Consider the following 22,725-nt stretch of genomic DNA (forward strand, 5'->3'; position numbering starts at 1 on the left):
AAATAATTCTAATTTTCTGGTGAGGAAAATCTTACAACTTAATAAATCTCGGTCAGACACTTTTTCTTCAAGCAATGTCAGCAGAAAATCAGATTCTTTATAAAAACTACCAAGCCTTACTGCGCATCATGACAAATTTCCCTCAATCACTGGATAATTTTCTTTAAGTCAACTTTCTTCATACCAGCAGCAGATTTCCTTCCATCTGCAGCCGATCTTACTCTTACTCGTTCTCCAACTTTCTAACTCTCATAAACCATCTCCCCCCCCCCCAACTCCTCCTTCCCCTTCGGTTTCATGGTGTCCGTTTTATATTCTATTTTCATCTCTTCCACATAGTTATTATTTCTTTTACAGGTATAAGGATAAATAAATAAATATATAAATAATAAAAATAAGAGGATTGCACACACATGCATGCCCTCTTTTACTTCCATAGCTTAATTTTTCGCCATGCAGTCATTCACTTACCAGAAGTTCATGGATTCTTGACTCCACCTCATAAAAAATTCATGCTTGGACAACTCTGGTATTCTAAGTAACGTCAGAGGATTTTCTTTAGGTGAGACTGAGTACAGGAGCCTTAGAGTGTTAATACTGCCACCACTAACGCCCTCATTGTTGGGACAACTTCAGTGATTTGCTACAACCCACGCCACACGATATTATTCAGCTGAAAATAAGCATAGGATCTTATTAGTGTTAATATTACCACCATATACCGTCTTATGTTTAGGACACGTCAAGTACTCCACTCCAACTAACGCCAAACGACTTCAATCAGCTGGTTGTTAGTAAAGGAGATGGAGTGTGTTAATAGGTCAACTGCACAAGAGGACTTTGCTCGCCTTTACATCCTTAGCCCAGTTTCATGCATGCCCCCTTCCCCTCTTCCTCCTTGCTTCCCTGTACACACACACACGCACACACACACACACACACACGCACACACACACACATCAGGGTGGAGGAGATCCCGCCTGATACGCGGATCATTGACTGGTTCACCGGGGATGGCAAAGCGTGTATCTCTCACCCATTACGACAGAATATCCAGGCGACGTCCCAGTCACCAAAGTTTTCGTCCCCGTCACTACGATGATGTTATTATGATTCTATTCTTGCTGCTGCCAGACGATTTTATTCAACTTAGAAAGGACCTGTAGTGGTGAAGGGGTTAATGAAAGCTTTATATAACCTCCGAAGTAAGTAAATTTTCTGCTACGATGAAGTACAACCGCCTGTAGATAAAGGTAAAGTAATGCAAAGGGTCACACGCCATGAGATGCACGAGTACAATACAAGGCATGTCCTCGGGTTATCGCAGATGGCCACGCCTCTAACACACCACTTACCCACAGTTTTATGGGGGACCTTCCAGTAAGTCCAAACTTCTTGTGACCTTTAGTAAGTTCGGTTTTCAATACTTAGTATGAATCACAAGCACAGCAGGTGAATATTAACTGTGAAAGGCCATTACCGCAGTTTGTAAATTATAGTGACAAAATATCAGGGTTATAATGTTGACGTTAATTAGTCTTATTTATACCCACCCCGACTATTTTCATTGTAGCCTGATGCAGCTACGGTAAACACACACACACACACACACACACACACACACACACACACACACACACACACACACACACACACACACACACACACGCACGCACGCACGCACGCACGTACGCACGCACGCACGCGCACACACACACACACACACACACACACACACACACACACACACACACACACACACACACACACACACACACACACACACACACACACACACACAAAACAATATTAATGTCGAAGGCAGGACTGAAATAGAATGGGATTGCTGAAGGGACACTCAAGAAAACCGCAGACCATCACCTCGCCCCACTTGTTAGTTATGTTGGTATTTTTGTTGTTCCGGGACAGCACAGCGTACAGAAGCGTCTTCCTCTTCCGGCTTAAGTTACCCTCGCCTCGTCTCATTCTTTAGTAAAATTTCGCTTTAGCACAGTGTCCACACAAGTCCTCCTTACCCTCGCCTCGACCCATTTAGTAATATCGGGGTAGCACACTGTCGGCAAACCTCTTTCTCCTTCTCCTCCTCCTCCTCCACTCACTGCACCTTCCTCATCACACAAGATACAAGCAGGCCAGACGGAACATCAAAGGCTGTAATTATTGGCCTTAGCAAGTAATAAAAGAGGTACAAGGTAGGGTAGTGGATGTTGGAGTGGCCCTGGTGAGAGAGGGCAGTGTTTGGAAACTCCCTGTACTGTTGTTTGCAGATGATACTGTGTTGTTGAGCGAAGACGAAGGAGAGCTGCAAGGCTTGGTGGATGAGTTTGGGAGAGTGTGTAAGAAACGGAATCTGAAGGTAAATGTAGGGAAGAGTAAAGTGATGGTCTTTGAGAGAGGTGAAGTCAGTGAATGTACAGCGAGGTTGGATGGTGAGGAATTGGAAAATGTGAGTACGTTTAAGTACTTGGGTAATGTGATGAGTAAGGATGGAGGTTTGGAGGGTGAAGTGCTTGAAAGAGTACAGCGGGGAAGAAAGGTTGCTGGTTCCTTGAAAGCAGTGATAAGAAGCAGGGAAGTGAGCATGGAAGTGAAAAGGTTACTTCATGACAGTATTGTGATACCAACTCTAACGTACGGAAGTGAAGCTTGGACGTTGCTGGAAGGACACAAGTCAAGAGTGAGAGCAGTGGAAATGAGTTATTTAAGAGGAGCCTGTGGAGTCACATGGAGAGACAGGCTGACGAATGACGATATAAAGGAGCGTTGTGGTGTGGATGTGGATGTGATAGGAAGCGTTAGGAGGAATACACTGAGGTGGTTTGGCCATGTGGAGAGGATGGAGGGTGAAAGACTGACGAGGAGAGTGTATGTGAGTGAGTTGAGGGGAGTGAAGAGGGAGGGGGAGGCCGAGGATGAGATGGAGGGATGGGGTGGAGAGGTATATGAGAGAGGGGGGGGTGACTTGGGATCGGGGCAGTGAAATGGCGGGGGACAGGGCGACGTGGAGGCAATTTGTTTGTGGCCACCCCGAACGGGATTGAGGCGTCTGGCAATAGATAGATAGAAGTATATTATACTTCATCCGCCTCAGCTTGGCTGAGCTTTTCGTCCTTTTGCAGCTTGTTTTCCAAAGGTCGGTGGAAGATACGAAAATAAGGTTCTACATCCATATCACTGCCTGCTTGTGGCTAGCACCGTATTCTAGTGCTGGGTCCTGTTGCAGCTGATCATTCTAGATGGAGAGATCACTTTTAACCAAGTTAAGTGGACGGAGTATGGCATGTCTCTCCTAGTTATTTGCCTGCATATTTTATTCTATTATAATATAATAAATCAGTACAATGTGGACACAGTTTGTATAAACATATTACCGGCAATGAACAATATTTGTGTAGGTACCATATTCAGAATCAAACTAGCTAGTAGGAAGTACTAGAACACCATATATACCCAGGGTAATATCGGCTGATGTGTGTCTTTGGGAAGTGTTCACCTATTTCCTTACGCTTAAATGGGTATAAGATTATCTGATTATGCCCTGAGATTCATTCATACAGCCAGTCCATATTTTATAAAGAAAGTCAGGAAAAAAAAAGAAAAAAAAGAAAAGGCCAACCAATGGCATTATATGATAATAATTCACTGCTTTAGAAACTTGTTTATCGTGAGCACAGGTTATTATCCTTGATGAATACTAACCCGTCGTTCTGCTTCTGTGGTCAGTGCGGGCGTGATAGGCGAGAATGTTTGGATTTATTACGGCATTATTTTCTTTGCCTTGTTTATTTACAAGACCGAAGGCGACAGCTTCACGACGATGACCTACACCGAATTCTGAAGTTGTATTTTCTCCGTTTCTATATTCTTTCATCCAAACGCTTTCTCATCGTTGAATTATCACTTTATCTCTTTACCTATTTGCTTCCGACTTCGTACAATTCTTCCTCGGCCCAATAGCCCCACATAATTTTTCATTTTTTCTTTATTTAGGCCTATTAAAGGGATATTTGGGGTCCAACGTCAAACCATATAAACAGACAACTTTTGAGATATGTTTCTGTCTGTTCACTAATCATCATGGCAATTTGCACAAAAGCATACCAATGTGTTGTAACTGTGTGGAGACCATCTTGCATTCCCTCCACAAGACTGTATTCAGTTTAAGAGAGACTTTTCCAATTGTACAGGTCAGAACAATTCGTCGTAAACTCTTCACATCTAGAAATCCTTTTTACAAGCTGAAGAAAAACAGTGTGAAGGCAGCAAGACTAAACCAAGGTATTACATCATCGCACTGAAGGGGTTATAAATCGTACTCTTTACTTTCAACAACTTCTTCCCTCCTAATCTCGGTCTTTTAATATTTTCCGACATATCGCCATAGGTATCCGAGGGTGCATACTCGTGGATTTAGGAGGCTGCGTGGCGCCTCATCCTTTCCGATTTATCCAGCGTTTTACATCTTATTATTCTCTTGTTTGTTGTTTATGACTGTCTAATCGATATACAGTAAACTGCATAAACAACATGCAGAGGAATATTACCGTGTCATATATACAGTACAGGTAAACACTGGTAAGGGTCAGGTGCCAGGGAGCCTGCCAAGCCCACGGCAAAATTATGGTCCTTAATGTGTTGATATTATGGCACTGGTAAGGACAACACACAATCAATGGACACACCTATTAACATTACATCCACTTTTACGTGACTCTACACTGAGTGACAAGCCACATGGTTTTCTGTAACCCAGGATACCATTAAATACGATGGCTGGTAACCATATAGAAAGCAACTAAACTTATGGTGGTTTGGTGGATTAAGGTGCTCCAACCCGATGCGGCTCATAAGACCAAACCCGTGGAGTCTATCTATCTATTGCCAGACGCCTCAATCTCGTTTGGGGTGGCCACAAACAAATCGCCTCCACGTCGCCCTGTCCCCCGCCATTTCACTGCCCTGCTCCCAACTCACACCCCCCTCTCTCATATACCTCTCCACCCCATCCCTCCATCTCATCCTCGGCCTCCCCCTCCCTCATCCCCCCTCCACCTCACTCACATACACTCTCTTCGTCAGTCTTTCACCCTCCATCCTCTCCACATGGCCAAACCACCTCAGTGTGTTCCTCATAACGCTTCCTATCACATCCACATCCACCCCACAACGCTCCTTTATATCCACATTTGTCAGCCTGTCTCTCCACGTAACTCCACAGGCTCCTCTTAAATAACTCATTTCCACTGCTCTCACTCTTGACTTGTGTCCTTCCAACAATGTCCAAGCTTCACTTCCGTACGTTAGAGTTGGTATCACAATACTGTCATGTAGTAACTTTTTCACTTCCATGCTCACTTCCCTGTTTCTTATCACTGCTTTCAAAGAACCAGCAACCTTTCTTCCCTGCTGTACCCTTTCAAGCACTTCACCCTCCAAACCTCCATCCTTACTCATCACACTACCCAAGTACTTAAACGTACTCACATTTTCCAATTCCTCACCATCCAACCTCGCTGTACATTCACTAACTTCACCTCTCTCAAAGACCATCACTTTACTCTTCCCTACATTCACCTTTAGATTCCGTTTCTTACACACTCTCTCAAACTCATCCACCAAGCCTTGCAGCTCCCCTTCGTCTTCGCTCAACAACACAGTATCATCTGCAAACAACAGTACAGGGAGTTTCCAAACACTATCCTCTGTCACCAGGGCCACTCCAACATCCACTACCCTACCTTGTACCTCTTTTATAACCCCATCAATGTACAGATTGAACAACCATGGAGACATGACACATCCCTGTTTCAAACCAACTTTCAAAGAGAAAAATTCACTTAGTTCACCATCCTCACACACTGCAGCCTTCGCACCATCGTACATACTCTTCACAGCATTCAACAACTTCCCATCTACTCCATATATTCTTAACACTTTCCACAATCCTTGTCTATCCACCCTGTCATATGCTTTCTCCAAATCCATGAAAGCCGCATACAACTTCTTTCCCTTCTCTAGAAACTTTTCCACTAAAGATCTAAGAATGAATATCTGATCTACACAACCTCTTCCCTTCCTAAAGCCTCCCTGTTCTTCTCCAACTAATTTCTCTGTTCTTTCTCTAACTCTGTCTATAAGTATCCTACCATACACTTTTCCTATTATACTAAGAAGACAAATGCCCTTATGATTACCACACACTTCTTTTTCCCCTTTTCCTTTGTACATGGGAATAATTATACCTGACTTGCAATCCTCCGGGACTCTACCTTCCTCCCAGGCCAATCTGCACATCTTCCACATCCATTCTATTACTATCTCTCCCCCATGCTTCAGCATTTCACCACACACTCCATCAATTCCTGGGGCTTTCCCTGATTTAACTTTCTTCATTGCTTCCACAACTTTTATCCTACTGATTTCTTCCTGTCTTCTCACCTCCCTCCTTCTCCCAGCCATTCCCCAGCCACTTATACTCGCATTACTTCCATCCTCTACGTTCAACAATTCCTTAAAGTGTTCTCTCCATCTGCTCACTTTTTCTCCCTTCTCCACTAGTAATCTACCATTTTTATCTTTCACTCCCCTGCTAACTTCACTTCCACCCTGTCTTACTCTTTTCACTTCTCTCCAGAACATTTTCTTACAGTCCCTCCACTTTACACTCAAATTCCTTCCAAATTCCTCATCCACTCTCTTCTTACTCTCTGTTACTAATCTTTTCACCTCTCTCTTTCTTTCCACATATAACTCTCTCTTCCGCCTCCCAACTTCTTCCACGCCCCTATTTCTCATCCATTCATTGTATGCTTTCTTCTTTTGTGCCACAGCCTGTTTCACCTCTTCAGTCCACCACGCTGTTCCTTGCACCCACCTCCGTCTTCTCTTCCTTCCACACACCACATCACATGCTGCACATATTTCTTCTGTAAATATCTTACACACACCTTCCACGTCTCCCATCTGCTCCAATTCATATTTGCCTAATCGTTCCTCCACTTCTCTCTTATACTCTGCCTTTTTCTCATCCTCTTGTAACCTTTCCACTCTCCTTGCAACTACTCCTTCCTCTCGTCTTTCCCTTCTTCTATTCCTCCATCTTACTTGCATTCTAATTCTGGCCACCACCAAGTAGTGGTCAGAAAGTCCACTCCCCCAACCTCTATACACTCTTGCATCCTTTACACATCTTCGCATCCTTTCATCCACACACACATAATCAATCATTGCCTTCCTTTCATTCAGTTCACCACCCACCCTTCTCATCACTCGCCATGTATACCTGTGGATCATTTTATGCCTGAAGAGGGTATTGGAGTGATTGGGGTATATTGCTTACATATGGCCACTCAGGGATTAGAAACTGGTCACTGGCCTTAGGTGTCTGGAGCGAATAGCCTAGCCCCGGACTCCTACGCACGTGATGTGATAATAAAGGATGAACCAAGTGGTTCATGTCATCTGTGGGACGGCCTGGGTACAAAGGGTCATGGTTCCCTTTCAGCTCCTGATGGCAAGACCTGAGACGGAAAGCGAGGCCAACGGCCGTAAATACCTACCTCTGGCGCGCACACGGAAAGCCAGAAAATACAATAATATTAACCATCTCACTGGAATGCCGGGAGAGACAACTGTGGAAAAGACTAATGATAAAGATAGATTTACTTTACGTGGAAAATACCGTGGAGGTGTGCGCCAGTCCCTTCAGCCCGAGTATGTTGTATTTAATTTATTCTTGCCTCTCCTGACGACTGTGTTCACTGCAGGGATAACTTTTCTGATGGCAGATATTAGATACAGCCTTTATTACCTGCATCAGTACCAGGGATTTATCATAAGTTGAATATTATCGTATGAGGACAGGAAGAACGAATCATAGAATATCATTTTGCTGAAGGATTTAAGTGAAAACAACTTTTCTATGGACACAGACCAGCCGTTTGTGCACAGCACAAGAAGAATTTAGTTAAGTTTTCTTAACTCCATTCCCAAACCTCACACTCTCATCCTGACCTGTCCCTCTCCAGTTCTATTCTCTTTCTCTCATTTTTTTTTTCTTAAATTCTTGAGACTTGTGCCTTCATAGAGCTGGCGTGGTATTTATAAAGACCCACAATCATTTTGACGGAGAACAAATCTCCTTAATATTAAAGTCTATCACATATTGCTGTGCTTTTCGTATTCTGCCATTTAGTTTTCACTCTTAGTTGATTGTGAAATACTTGATACATGTATGAGTGCCACGAACGTATATACAGACAATCTGATTTACAAGGTAAGCTTAGGATAGTTTATAATTACGGTCTCTGGACCGTTTTGGGGCTCGGTAAATTTACAGCTATCATAAGAACACAATATTGTGGCTGCAGCAAGCTGTGCCGTGTTGCCCAAACTGATCCTTATATCGTTATGAGAGCAACGTTTATGCCGTTAGGAGAACGACAAAGATGTTCTCTTCGGTACTGACTTGCACTGGGTGGTGCTGTGGCCGCACACAACGTGACAACACCACATCTGGCCTGTACAACCTCACACTATTAGTTAACGAACCTCTAAGTCAACATTGCAGGGTACCTGTTTGAAAATTTTCCATTTTTTTCATAATTGCAACAACACTGAACACACACGGAAGATTTGCTGAAGATCATGTTATTTCTGCACATCACGGGTACATCATAACAACCCACCTTCTGTCTGAAAACAAGACTGCACCTCATATGTGTAAATCATCAAGTGAGTTGGTTTGGCCATAATCTTTTTCCTGACAGAAAATACTCCTTAACTGAATATCATCCATTGTCAGCCAAACACGAACTAAATCATGCTGTTGAAGGAATTAATGGCGAGTCTAACCCATTCTGTAAGAGACCTCTCATAGGCTGAATAAAGTATGTTGGCAGCCACAATATAACAGGTGTTAACGTAACGGTTATTATTAAATTTAGTGACGCACATGGGTAATTTTTGTAAACTGTCGCTAAATAACTTTAAGAGATTAAATGGTATACAGCGATATACTGTATCCACCGCCCCTCCTGCTTCCCTCCCTTAAATACTGTAGTATGTTACACAATCGTCTACAGATGTGTAAATAAACTCACACACCATAATAACTATACGATAGAAGGCAGATGTGGATATCATTTAGAACTACTAACTTACGTATACTGTTGATGATTTCCTAAGTTCGAAAAAAAAAAAAAAAACATTCACTACCATAGAGTCAAACTTTATAATGCACTGCCGGTACCAAATTAACACAGAAGAATCCAACAACACAAAACTTTGAGAATTGTTTTAAGAAACACGTACTGCCAAAATATGGCAGCAATTAACCTATCCAACATACAATTATCACAAAGTGTTTTATGTGTAACACTGAACTTCTATATGACTCTAAATCGATGCTAAGTTAGTTTTCACATTAGATCTGTCTTGTATTACGGTTTCAGTCCTGGTTTCATACATCATGTCTCTCATTTCAGCCACTATAACGTTATCTTTAAGGATTTGTTTTGTTAAATTATTTGTCCTCTTGGACAGTTCATAACATTTTCTTTAAATCCCACATACACGTTATACCAGTATATATATTATATTATTGCTGTACTTAGGGTACTCAATTTATAACTGTTCCCTTTTCAGCCCAGGTGTCTCATTAACTCATCAGTGATACTTGTGTCTTATTATTATTATAACACAAGTATTTATTTTCATTCTTGACTACAGAGAGAATATTGATTTTGGTATACATTGTATTATGTAACTGCAAGTAGATAAAGCTGTGCTTCAACTGCACCATAATAAGACAATATATTGACATCACTACAATGGCTCTCGTCTTGGCTGAATAAAACCATGTGAAGCAGCAAGTGTAAGACACGGAAAGTATAATTATGATGATACTGGAGACTGTCAACCCCTTCCCAAGGCCAGCTGTCTGCTAAGCTGAATAAAATCGTCTGGCGGTAGTACAAGTATGAGAAAAGCGTCATTGTGGTGAGGAGGTAATAAGTAATAATAAATACAGACTGGGTATGATGGAACACTTGTGAATAAAGTGTAGCTGTGTATTGCCTCATGTCCATCCAGTGAGGATGACCACGACAAAACCACCTCCAGTAACCACCCCGCTTCCCACACCACAACACCCTCACTTATCTCTGAGGCTCAGACTCCCTCTCCTTCGCCTGACGCCCACCTCACTAGTACATGATTTACTAGTCTATGAAAGTGGCTCAGGTAAAACAGAATGTGCCTTACATCTCAACATGGCAGTATTATTACTACTATTACTATTATACTACTAATACTACTGCTACTGCTATTAATGATAATGATAATAATAATAATAATAATAATAATAATAATAATAATAACAAAAATAAATAATAATAATGATAATAATAGTGGTAGTAGTAGTAGTAATAGTAAGAAGAAGAAGAAGATGATGATGATGATGAAGAAGAAGAAGACGATGATGAAGAAGATGAAAATGGAAGAAGAAGAGGTTGACAAGGTAAGCTCACATATTTAACTTCTTTACAGCGGGTGGTTTTCCTGACACGTCTATGAATAATGGGGATTTACATTTTCCAATATTTCATGAACCTTGTGATCCTCAAATATACAGCTTTGGTGTTTACGTACGTGATCTAAACCCGGTGCCTTCGGGGGTTTTCTCGTTGTACAGTGTTCATCATCATCATCATCATCATCATCATCATCATAGTTACTACCAATCAGATACAGTAAAACTGTATGTAGAAATAAGGAAAGAAAAAGCACAAAATAATATAGGGTAACAAACATGATGTTCAAGGAAACGGACCACACATTCATCTACTGTACATGTCATCCAAACCTTTAAAATCCTGGCTCCACCTCACAGCCACAATCATCTGTATATCAGTATTTTATCTCTTAGCCACAACAAAGTCATAAACAGACACAATACCAGCGAAACGGTTAATTCCATTTGCCCATTTTCCTTCAGTTGACGACTTATTTTTTACCTGGGTAGCAAGACGGTAGGCAAACGACGTCACACGATAAAGTCTTGTTATTGCTGTTGTTTTTCTTGTTACGTAAAACTTTGCAATCAAGTTTCACTACACCCATTATCATAAGGTATAATTTCATGGCCCATCCCCCCAACCCTACTGCAGTTCCAGCTCACCTCACCCATTTCCTTGTTCCTCACACCCATTTCTTACTCTCAGTCTGGGAGACATGTCTAAATAGCCTTCACTGCACTCCAACCACCAATCCTCCAACATCCATTTATACAGTACATATATATATATATATATATATATATATATATATATATATATATATATATATATATATATATATATATATATATATATATATATATATATATATATATATATAAAGAAACCATTTACAACGCTGGGTGGTAATCATATAACCAAACCATACGTGCTCCCTACGTGTGAACAAGTGGGTTGGTGGAGGCTTAGTGCCCCTCCCCATAAAACAAATAACTCAAAGTCAAGTGGCCACCCCTTAAGGGATTATGGCGTCTGGCGCGATACAGGTCACTCGGTCGACGAACATGATCATTATTATATTCTAGTTTTGCCTTTTCCATCTTTAGCACTGACTTTAGAAGAGGTAAGATTAAAGACAGCCTTTATTGGCCTCTTCAATCTAAGACTCCCTTTCTAAGAAACAGAAAAAAAAAAAGATAATTGGATTCAGCGGGCAGAAAGTCACTATGATTGTCTTAAAGATTAAAGTAAGCTATTCGAGTATCATTATTTTTTTCATTACGATGACGTTTAAAATGTGTTTAAGATCTTCATGCAATTTTCTTTTCACCATATCGAACTGGAGAAGATGAATTGACTACATTAATCCCTGAACTTCTAGGGTGCTATCTTGATCTGAACAATATCGTCTGGGAGAGGCAAGGGTAAAATAAAATAAAATCACAGTTTCAGGAAGTAAATCTGACACGTATATGCCAACCTGCAACAGAACATAATAATTTTGGTGTTGCATCAGGGTAATTATGTGCAGCGATGTCGGCAGCAATTGTGTTATTACTGTAATTACACAAACTGTGAACCACGAATATTATAACTTCTAGTTTAGCACACAAATGATTTATTGGAAAATATTTTGTGGTATTACTTGTACAGGATCAGCTTGACTCATTCACTACAATGACGTTATATAATTTCATTTTCTTGCTGCAATCAAGCTATTTTTTTCAGTTTAGAGGAGAGTTTTCGAACAGACAGAGTTAGACGTGGCCTTCAACAACCCTTTTAAAAACTAGCTGTCTTTCTGAAGCTGAATAAAATCGTGTGAAAGTAGCATGACTAAATCACTGAGAGATATTTTTGTGTTGATCCAGTGACCTTGATTCTCAGTTCAATAAACTCTTTGTTTTAACAAAACGAGACTCACTTATCCCGTCCACTACCACAAAAAGCACTGGGGGCCGGAAACAACAGTGTAAACAAAGACGTGAGGACACACAGGAACACTGTCCAGTAGGAACGTGTTCCAGTATTATCCTGTTTCGTCTGAGGTGGAGCTGTGAATAGCCTATGACTTCAGCACGTGAAAGTCTTTTTTTATTATTATTATTATTACTTCCATATTCTGGTTATTTCATTTTACTTAGGAAGCATTTAGAGCTGGGGACGTTATATAGAACCTTCAATAATCATTCCAGTACGACAGATGTTTCCAAAGACTTTTCGAAATGAAGGCGTTACATACAGCCTTCATTAACTCTTTAATTACAAGAGAACCTCGCAAATTTATATATATTAGCCTGATGGTAGTACCGTACGTATGAAAAGTCACTGTATTGAAGGGGAAAATAAAGGTGGCTAAATGGAGATGGATACAGAATAACCTTGGCAATTAACCAGAAATGGGACCTTAAGTAAAATGTATTAAATTTTTCTGCGACATGAATTACAGAAAAAAAAAAAAAAATCAACCTTTCTTGAACACCAAGTATATTCCTCTTTCCATCTCTTATCCATTTCCATTCATCCACATTCCCACCCCTCACCTCGCTTTCTCATTCCCTTCCTCCTCCTCCATATATTTCTCTTCCTCTGCCTCTTCTTCCTTTCTTCCGCGTTCCTTCTTCCACTTCCCTTTCTCCATTTTCCTTCCTCCGGTTGTTTTTTTCTTCCACCCTTCCTCCACTTCTCTGACCCCTGTTTTCTTTACTTTTCCTTTTCTTCTCTTTCTATTCCTCTTCTTCCATTTGATCTCTTTCTTTCTTCCTCTTTCCGTCATTATATCTCACTTTGTCTTCACTTCCTTCCTCCCCTTCTTCCATACCTTCTTTTTTTTTTTTTATTCCTTTGTTCTTTCGTCCTGTCCTCCACTTCTCTTTCTCCTCTCCCTTGCCTTCACTCCCCTTCCTCCTCTCCCCTGTCGTCATTCCCTTTCCTCCTCTTTCCTTATTCCTCTTCCTTCCTTCCTTCTCCTCTTTTCCTTTTACTTCCTTCTTACTGTTCCTTTTTAGATATTCCATTCCTCCCCTTTCCCGTTCTTCCTGTTTCACTTTTACCTTTAGTTCCTGCTTCCTCCACTGTTCCTTCTTCTTCCTGTCTCTCTCATATTCTTTTTCTTTTCTTTTCTTTCCCCTCTTCCCTTCCTCCTCTTCATTTCCGCCTCTTCCCTTCCTCATCATTCCCTGCCTCTCCTCCCCATACCATTCCTTTCCTTCCTCCTCCTCCTCCTCCTTCATTCTTTTTCCTTTATCTCCATTCTCTTCCCTTCCTCCTTCTCACTTTCCTCCCCTTCCCTCTTCCCTATCTTACACCCAAGCTGCCCCTCACTCACGTAATCTCAGCACATTTCCCTTATTCACTTTGCCCCTCACTGTGGTACACACTAAAAAGAGCCACACAACCCCCCCCCCCATCTTTCTCTCTGACTCTTCTGCCATACCCTCACGGGACACTGGATGCCATTCACTCATCTCCAATCACAACTTTTGTTCACCAACTAAATTTCTGTTGTCGCTCAGTCTGTCAAACACAGACTTTCGCAATAACACTCAATCTAATTCACACATTTCTCTTAGCCCAGATATTTTCTGTCGACCACTTACACACGAGTATATATTCTGCTCCTCCAGCATTCTAACATACAATCTCACACACTCACATTTTCTGGACACTCTCTCACACACTTTCTTTTTCACAAGCTCACTCTCAAGCACCCTCATACTCTCTGTCCCAACAGGTCACTCTCACACACTTGCTGTCTCACTCTCACACACTCAATCACTGGCTTTAACTCACACCCTGATTTAATCTTCAATATCACTCCCTTGTAATATATTGCGTCCTCTGTCTGTCTGTTTTTCATTTCAGTCACCCTATCTCCCCACTGCATTTTCGTGACTTCTCTCCCGGCTCTCAATTTTTAAATCTTTCCCTCTATACCTTCCTCGTTCATTCCTCTGCAAGTCCAGAAATGCTCATATTTCTGACTCACGTATTCTTCCTGTTATCTAGTTTTCCAATTTCTCGTATTCTCTTTTTTCCCTTTTATCTCCTTCCACTTCATCTTTTCTTCCTCGTTTTCCTTATCATTGCATCCCACTCCCTTTCTCAAACTCTGTCCAGAAATTTCCATGCAAATCCTCTCTCGAAAAGAGGGGTGGGTTGGGAGGGGGATGATTGAGGTGGAAAAGTGGGGTGAGGAGACAGGGGTGGGGAGGTGGAAGTGAGGAGATGAAGAGGTGATGGGGGTGGGGAGGTGATGGGGAAGGTAAAGGGGGGAGAGGCTGGGTGTTGAGGGTGTCAGGTTGAGGTGATGGTGGGGACAGGAAGGGAGGGGAGGGAGGGAGAGAGGTAAAGGGTGGGTCTGAGTCTAGGTGTTGAAGGGTCAGGTTGGGGTGGTGGCGGGGGAAAGGAGAGGAGAGCAGGGGAGGGGAAGGGGTAAGGATGGGTTTAAGGCTGGGTGTTGAGGAGTCAGGTTGGGGTAGAGGTAGGGACAGGAGGGGAGGTGAGGGGGAGGGGTAAGGGTGAGGGTAAGGCTGGGTGTAGACAGGTCAGGCTGGGGTGGTGGTGAGGACAAGAGAGGAGGGGAGGGAGAGGACAGTCGTGGTCAAAGGCTGTCAAACGCACTCCGCTCAATTACATGCATGAAACACTAAACATAATTTGTACCTTACATTTAACCGCACACGTATGCAGTGATTTTGCATGTATACAGTAAATAATTATTAATAAACATTTATATAAATAAATAAATAAATATAGTTAGACAGACAGATATAGACATAGAGAGAGAGAGAGAGAGAGAGAGAGAGAGAGAGAGAGAGAGAGAGAGAGAGAGAGAGAGAGAGAGCGGGGGGCGGGGGGAAACCCTGGAAAACTCCCTACACATTCAGGTCAGACATTGTTCACTTCCTGTCATCCTCTACTCATCGCAGCCCTCCCTCTGCCCCACTTTCCTCGTCTTTCGTGTCTGATTTGCTCTCTCTCTCTCTCTCTCTCTCTCTCTCTCTCTCTTTCTCTGTTTCTCGCAGTAAATCAAAACTTTCAAGCTGTATTTTCCTGTGAGCATTATTGAATTCTCAGACCAAGACCAGACACGTGTGTGTGTGTGTGTGTGTGTCTATGTTGAGGACTTAAACTAAAGTAGCAGTGCACAGTACAGAAGGTACTCAGTATGTACGCTCAGTCTGATGAGTAAATGGTGTGACACATTGTCGTTGGACACGATGGATACCACCCAACATACAAGTATTTATAGCAGTGGCAACAGGTAACAGGGTGATGATGATGATGATGATGATGACGGTAACTGTGCTATTGTATCAAAGAATACGTTTCACATACACAAGTATGTGCGGATGAATATGTATGCACAAACATATACTGTATATTTAACTCATAAACCGGTATCTATGTGCTTACCTAAATCGCAATATTATTACTGGTGGTCCTAGTCCAAGTGTGACCTTTTTTAATAATAAAAGATCTTGTGAAAATAGTATGTGCAGTTGCCTGCAAAAGTTCCGTTCCTCCTTCCTCTGCTAAACAGCTCATTATATTAGCTTTGGCAGTTAAAAGTAACTTTTTAACTAACTAAAGGGATTATACTGACAATACGCAACTTTACACAAACTAATATGATGTCATGCGTTAATGGAGGTCAGACGGAAGAACGGAACTTTTGCAAGGAACTGTACACACATAGACGCAGACGAAGACAACACACACACACACACACACACACACACACACACACACACACACACACACACACACACACACACAAATTTTACATACGGTATAGACTTCTTTCTTTCTTTCTTTCTTTTAATAACAGAACAGAGGAAGCAAAAACAAATGAATATTAAAAAAAATAATCCATACACCAGATTACTGGTGTCCTCTGTTAATAAAATATCTGTAACAGTTAGACTTGAACAATTGTAGATTGAAGTTTGGAGGGAAACAACTCTGGGGAGGCGAGTTCCAGAGAGTTTCCGTTCGGGGAATGAAACAATCCTCAAATGCAGAAGTTCTGCAATATGGCTGAATGACATTCCAGTCATGAGCGCTACCAGATGCCCATGTAGCACGAGGGATGGCATGGAGAGGTGGCACCATAGACGCAACTTCGTCTGAACATTCGCCATAAAAATATCTGTAATATAATGCAAGGGAGGCAACATTCCTTCCTACTTGTAGGGGAGGTAGTTTATTGGTAATAGCAGGGTTATTAATAATTCTAACAGCTTTGTTCTGAATTTTGTAATGCAACCTCTCCACATCCATTCCACAAGGGTGAGCAGTATTCAAGCTGAGGGTGCACATGGCTTATAAATTATAGCTAACTGCTCATCAGAGAAGAAGTTACGGACTCCGTACAATAATCCAAGTTTCTTTGAGGCGGTTTAGGAAGCGATCTGACATGAAAGATCCAGCTGAGGGCATTGTTATGTGAGATGCCGAGAAATTCAATACTTTTGGAGATGGGAATATTATTAGCACTGATGGTAATATACGAATCTGACAATATCTGTCTATTAGTAAACTGTATATATTTAGTTTTACTAGCATTAAATGAGACAAGGTTGTTTAGTCCCCATTCATTGATCGTAGTAAAGTCTTGATTTATGGAGATGGCTGTACTGAGTTGAGAGTTAGAGATATTAGACATTGTAAATGGGTATCTGAGTGTGAATGAACTATGAAGTGTTGAGTCATCTGCATATGAATGGATGGGATTGTGGGTGACAGATAAGAGATAATTAATATGAACTAGGAAAAGGGTTGACGCCAGAACTGATCCCTGCGGCACGTCGGCGTTAACTGAATGGAAATTTGAATACACAGCATCTACTTTTACTCTTATTTTTCTGTCACTGAGATATGAGGAAAGCAGAGGAACTAGAGACATTAGTCCATAGCAAGGGGAATTTGGACAGCACGGAACGGTGTCATGCTCTGTCGAAAGCTTTAGAAATATCAAGGGCTAACTAATGAAGCTTTGATGAGATTGTGGTCTGAGGATCCAAGTGGAGACAGTACCTCTATCCTATACTGAACTGGATTATTTGTCAGGAATAGATCCAAGGGATGGGCATTACAGTCAGGATTACCTGGTATTCTGGTTGGTTGCTTTACCAGCTACATGAGATTAAACAATTCTGGAAACAGCTCGCACTCTAGACCAGCATCGTCAGTCCTGGCAGAATGAAATAACCATTCAACATTATATATGTTAAAATTACCCAAAATGGTAATTTCGTGCTAAGGGCAAGGTTAAGATTACTCAACTGTGTGGATATGGAGTCAAATACACTGGGTTCCGAAGAAGCACTGGGGGAGCAATAGACTACACAGATACATTTGGTAATATTTTGACAATTTAATTTATACAACTGTAGTGCCAGTAAGTTAGGTTAAGATATACTATAAATGTAATCTAGATGTAAGATAGGTGTAATTTAGTAATTAAGAACAATTTAGTATAAAGGTGAATACGTGTAAACTAGTATAAGTGTAATATAAGCATAGTATAAGTGTGATTTCTTGTAAAGTTAAGGTAGTAGGTCAAGGTAGTAGGTAAACAGCTATGCATTATGTAGTTTGCGTTAAGTATTGCATCAGCCGATCACACCTCCCCCCCCCCCATCCTTTCCCCCCTCCATAAAACATGCTGGTAACATAAGTTTGATGAATATTTAAATTAGCCGAGATTTCATAATCTTCCATTTGAGTAAATTCAAAGATATCTTTCAGTCCTAATCCATTTCAGTGATAGAAACATTAACTGAGAAGGATCAGAAAGGGAGAAACAGTTCAAAATAGCCTATGTGATGTTAATTTCGAATTTCCGATCGTTGTGCGTACCACCAAACCAAGCTTAACCAACAAAATAATGTCCAAACGTCGTGACAAAAACTTAACCTTAAGCCATGAGGTCAGTATCGACAGTATTCAAATTTTCACCTCGTCGTATAATCTTTGCCTGATATTACAAATCGTAAGAGGGTCAATCCCAAAGAGAGTGGTACGAGACAAGGTTGTTAAGGAATGACAGTAACTGGGGAGCTGACATCTTCAGATGCAATTGGACCAGTTCTCCTAGCTTATATATGAGCAGGGCACGCTTCTTCCGCGTGACTCTACAACTACTGTCTGTCCTATTCATAGGTTAGTGATAAATTCCCTTACATATTCTCCCCCGTTTACTTTTACATTGTGAGCTGTGAGGAAAAGAATGATTAATAGTTGTGTTTAACAGTGAAATTCTAAAGTGACTCTACAACCAGCTCCCGTCCTATTCACAGATTAGCCTCGGCACCAATCAAGTCCTTGTCTGCCTGCCACGTCATCACACCTTACATACTTTATACTTCCCTCCTTTTCCCCCTTTATTTTGCTTTAAGTCAGAATCTAGACATAGCTCTTAGTTATAATAGGTTGAGAAGTTTCTGTATTTTAGTTCATGAGTGGAATAATGTAATCAGAGTGGATTTAACCGTTAAAAACTTACTCTTTAGTCCTCGGAAGTTTGAAATCATTTAGTCGGTTGTAACTTTTGAGCCTTTTTTGGTAATTCATGAGTGGAATAATGTAATCAGAGTGAATCTCACTGTATAAATTTACTCTCTAGTTCTCGGAAATCTGTAAGCATAAAGTCGTTGGAAACTTTTGAATTTTTTGTTGGTAACTGAGTTGAGTGGTTATGAATATGTCTCATTACTAGTAAGAGAGTGGAATTTCACACTGTTTAGTATCAACCCTCCCTGAGTCCACTAGTGACTAAGGAGGACAACACCCATAATAACCAACATATAATTCTAATTAAGGCATTGTTAGGGGAAACAGTAATCAGAGAAGTTAGCAAATTGAGTTTGAACGTTTGAGGTATAATTTTAAAAATGTAACATCTTATTTCGGATTTTTCCCAACCACCTTCTCTAATAAGCATGAAATGGGCGGCCCGCAAGTGTACTAGGGAGAATATGGATACGTAAAGTCTAAATTCACGCTACCCTCTTTCAGTGGAATTCGAGCCTAACTGTTTGAACACTCATTCATTAATTTGTTTGTACCTATTACGGAGTAAGGAATTAAACCACACCAGTTAGTTTTGAATTTCACACTCAAAATAGGCTCGGTGTTTCGACGACGGCCACGTTGATAATTTAAAAATGGGAAATTCAAGGTCATTATAGTGGTGGCTTAGTCGTAAAGTTCACACTAACCCCCCCCCCCATTTTTCCATAATCTTTAGTAAATTCAGAGCTTTACACTGACTGCATTAAGCGATGGCATTAGAGGTATCTAAATAATTTTGAGCAATACACTGGTGAGCAGCGGCACTTAGAATAATAAAAATTCACGTCATTACACTGGTGGCCAGTGGTGTTATCTAAGTTGTTTCTGAAGTTCATAGAAGGTGACTTAAAAATTCCTGAGCATCACACTGGTTGTATTAAGTGACAATACCCCCTAAAGTTCGGACCATTAAACTGGTGTGTGAAGTGGTGGGATAATAAGTATTCTCCATAACCAGGGTACACTTGAGGCCCGCCTAACCTTGTTTGGGAAACAGTCCCAGGTATCATGCTTAAAGTATCCCTAGTGGGCCATAGCCAGATGCCTTGATCGTTGGAGATCTCGTATGTAGAACTGAGAATATATCGAGCCCTTGGAGCAAGAGCAAAAACATTTTTTTCAGATAACCATAAGAACAAGGTTGTAGAATGGAAACATGATTTGTGTATACTCTGGTTAGGGAGTAATGATATCAGCCAAAGTACAACCCCAATTCGAGTAGTGAAGGATATCAAACAATTAGTAAGGGCTATGGAGAGCAACTGTGAGGTCGTAGTTTCCATTTGCCTGATAGAACCTAGATCTTACTCGGGAAATTTTCCGATTTCTACCACCAGCTACAGAACAGTTCGGAATGCTGTCATTAACAAAATAAAGCATACGATGAGGAACCAAGTAATCCAGTTTAACACGGCATATTATGTGGAAGCTTTGGGATATGCTGGATGGATGAAGGGAGAAGAAGGATGGAAGATAAATTGTTGACTGTAGTCAGGGGACACGTGGCAAGGCGGGATGCAAAGACTGAAGGTGAATGGGCGTAAGTCATAGGTGATGGAAGAATCTCACATATAACGAAGTTGTAGGGAGTGCTGATTCCCCCCATTATTATCGAGTGTAGTTCCCCCTTCCTCTTTTCATTATGAGCATACACGGTACTACCAGTTCTAGACCCAAGCCAGAGGAAAGGGAGGATGAGCGATTGGTTAGGGATAAAATAGCGAGAGAACTAGAAGAGATGGAGATGCCATTATCCCCTGCAAACTCTTTCCAACCATCACATTCAACCCCTCACTCGTTCACGAGATTGAAGGAGAACAGTCTCACTAAGCCCCGGGATTTTCCAATTCTGGAACTCCACCAGCTGCAAGGACTCGATGCAATGGCCAGATTAGAGATGTTCTTCGAGCTAGTGGAGCAATGTGACCCTAACGATTTCACCCGTATGCAAATTGCTAAGAGTATGGTTGGTTCAGAGTTAGCCATATTCATACACGATCATCAAAGGAACCATCAAGCAGACTCCCGACTAACACTTAAACATCTCCTTAGGACAGAGTTCGCAATAGAAGTCAGTGTCGATCGAGCGTGGCAGGAGTTGGAGTTGATGAGCTATGATTGGGGGAGAGTCACCCCAGACTTTCACCCATGGATTCATTTGTCAATATGCAGGAATCGAATCAAAGTTCCCTAATGAGAAATTTCCTAATCGAGATAAATGGATTAAGAAGAAGCTGTGGTATGGCTTACCTTCCGCTTCACGTGAGAAGTTGGAGGGATTTCTAAATGACGAGTACGCATTGTGCAAATTCCTGGACTGTATTGATCATGAATGACAGTTACTAGAAGAGAGGCAGTCCCCTCATATCAATGCAGTACCAGTGAAGGATACTAGTAATAGGGAAAAGACCGGCACACGTTCTACCCCCTTTGTTCCTGAAGACCCGGTTAGTAGTCAGAATATGGTGGAAACTAAGAATGAAATGGATGACCTGAGAGCCCAAGTGTGGGAAGTAAAAACAAACTTAGAGTGTGTGAGTAAGAGACAAATGAGTGATCAAGGGACCCCACGCAGAATATATTGTAGTCACTGCCAAGCAACGTCCCACACTTTGCAAGAGTGCTGGTGGAAACCCCCACCCTGTCCCTGTTTTGACTGTCGCAGACCCGGGTGTCATCGGGGAAACCACGGGTGCCCCAGACATAAGCAGGAAGCCCCAACCCATGCTAATGACAACACCGACAACTGCCAGGACCCTAATCTGAGAACATGACTAGCTGGTGGTCATACCTCTCCCACCATTAGTATCATTGTCAATGGGAAGGTGGTAGAGGCACTAGTTGATGCAGGTAGCAGTTACACGCTAATAAAGGAATCGACTGCCAAGCAGGTAGGAGGAGAAATAAATTCATGGCAGAACCCTCCTCAACTACAAGGGGTCACATGTGCACATTTGAGAATTTTAGGAATGCTGTGGACTGATACTGTGGTCGGTGATGAAAAAACTAAAAAACGGTGGTTCCCGGTAGTACCTAACTCATACATCAATGCTGACCTACGCCTTGGGTGTGACGTACTGAGTCAAGCCCCCCTTATTTGGGACGGCAAAAAGAGTCATGATATGGGGAGGCGCCCCTTATGCAGTGAAACACATTCTTCGCCAGAAGAACAAAGTCAAAAGAGTAAAGGTGAACCCTGTAGTGGTCACGAATCCATCGCAACTTTTCACTCAAATCAATCCCCTTCCGGTGGTAAAGCTTAGTCCCTATCAGTCCAAATTCGTGTCCACCCAAATTCGTACCACCCAGGTACTAATCTGATTGTCCATCCCCAAGCCAAATTCAGTCATAACAGTCACCCCTATCTAGTTCAAGTTAGTTCAGAAAACACCATCTACCTACCACTCACTAATGCCACTAAGCAGGAAAAGGCATATAAGAAGGGCACGATTGTTGAGTCTTATGGGAAAACCGACAACCCTTCCTGTAAAATTAACGCCACCACCCAAATCCATAACGACTTACTGCCACAAAATGATCAAGTGAGAGAGAGTGGAACACGTGAACAAAGGTTAAAAGAACTCATCGAGAGGCAAAAGTGGCAACA

The sequence above is a fragment of the Coenobita brevimanus genome, chromosome 63 (assembly GCF_032717465.1).
Source record: "Coenobita brevimanus isolate Jiangsu-jjx chromosome 63, ASM3271746v2, whole genome shotgun sequence".
Taxonomy (NCBI): domain Eukaryota; kingdom Metazoa; phylum Arthropoda; class Malacostraca; order Decapoda; family Coenobitidae; genus Coenobita; species Coenobita brevimanus.